At 37.8% G+C, this 1,700-nt stretch overlaps 1 protein-coding gene across 2 annotated transcripts in view; it reads right to left on the reverse strand.

Annotated features, from left to right (window-relative positions):
* Positions 1–1,700, reverse strand: part of TRAK2 (trafficking kinesin protein 2) — a 63,585-nt gene that overhangs the window by 45,847 nt on the left and 16,038 nt on the right. The window lies entirely within an intron of this gene.

Genomic DNA, 1,700 nt, shown 5'->3' on the forward strand with positions numbered 1-1,700 from the left:
TACTTAAAACCAAAACAAGTACAACAAACATGCTATAAACAACAATGATGGCTGAGTTGAAAACGACCATCTGTGGGGTGATTGATTGGCCGAGCTGACTTCTCTTTGTCTCTGGATTACTCTTTGCCTCTATAAGCTATAAATGACCAGTTTTAAGTGAAACAATTTCTACATTTTGGAAGAAGTATGAGAAAGTCAATTTCCCCGGCTTCCTTGCCCTGTACATTTAGAGATGTAACTTGTAGTGCTGCGTGTGCTTTGCATTTGGTTCCAAGCCAAATATTCTAGAAGGATTAAAAGAAAAAAATTAAATGAATGTCTTGTTTGCCAAAGGGAATGGCCATATATCCTCTGAAATAAATATTCCATGCCACACTACTACGGTGGGGACGTATACCACTTCCCTACCCTCAACATTAGTAAATAGTCTCATTTTTCTAAGCACATTGAAAAACCTGCCTTTGGAGAGAGAAACTGGGAGCAAAGTATGGGGATAAAAGGAAACTAAAAAACAAAAGCGATGTAAGTCCTACTGTTCTTCTGGCAGTCTTGATCATGATTCCTGCGTTCGTTCAGTCCTTAAAGTCTGAACATATGCATGGATGTGCAAACCTTTGCTGGAGGTAAGGTAGGCATGCAGAACTAGCAATCTCTGCAAGGTAAACTATGTGCGCCTAGGTCCTCACAGCCTCTTAAAAGGTCACACTGCTTTTTATGTGACCATGTAGCTGTTCTGAGGTGGTGCAATCAGATTTCAATGATGGAAACAGTCATAACAAGTCGACAAAGCCTCAACGCTGACATTTCCATGTGCTGGGTTACCTGGTAATTGCTTGGAAAGGAAAGGCGTTTCAAGGGCAACAAGACTTTCAAGGTGGCACACAATTAGCCACATTCCTTAAACGAACCTCTTTTTCATCCGGATGAAAACCAGTCACAGCAACACTGGAAACTTCCATTCAGTTTTTGTTTCTTAATAATGTGTCCATTACAAAATATAGGCAGCACAAAAATATAAAGAATCAAGTGAAAGTTACTTGTAATAACATAAAATGTTAACATGCTGTTGACTTATTTAGCATGCTCTGTCACCACTAATCTACTTCATTTTAATGACTATATAGTAGTATTCAGAATATGCAACTACTGCATAGAATTCCTTGATTGTTTCCATCAGTGACTTTCTAACAAGGAACAGGTACCCGCCTTGAAACTCAAGAATCTGTAATAGGGTCACTTTGTAAACTCTTTTTTTGGGTACAAGACCAGAATAGCTGGTTTAGGCTCTACAGTCATTTTTCTGTCTCATTATTATCTGTCCTTTGCTTTTTACAACAGTTTAGAAATGCAAAGACCATTCATTCTTAGCTTACAGGGCTGGCTGGATTGGGCCCATGGGCTATAATTGATGACCTCTAACCTAACCATAGCATTTTTGTACCACATCATAAAAGACTACAAGGATCCCACACTCCTAAAGAATATTCAGCACACTACTGAAGAAGCATCAACATTATTTTCCCCAAACTCAACTTATGAGCAGGAATTCAGTTTTTTCTTTAACATCTCAGTAGGCTACAAAAATCAATGGAAATAGTAAATATATAAAATAGTTAAAATAGTATTCACAGCATTTAAATACCCTTAATTTTATGCTTCTCCCAGTCACCCATAGCTTTCATACTTATTGTTTCTATAAA

This window comes from Echinops telfairi, unplaced genomic scaffold (genome assembly GCF_000313985.2).
Source record: "Echinops telfairi isolate 266 unplaced genomic scaffold, ASM31398v2 ScPeMD7_3;HRSCAF=10, whole genome shotgun sequence".
NCBI classification, from domain to species: Eukaryota; Metazoa; Chordata; class Mammalia; order Afrosoricida; family Tenrecidae; genus Echinops; species Echinops telfairi.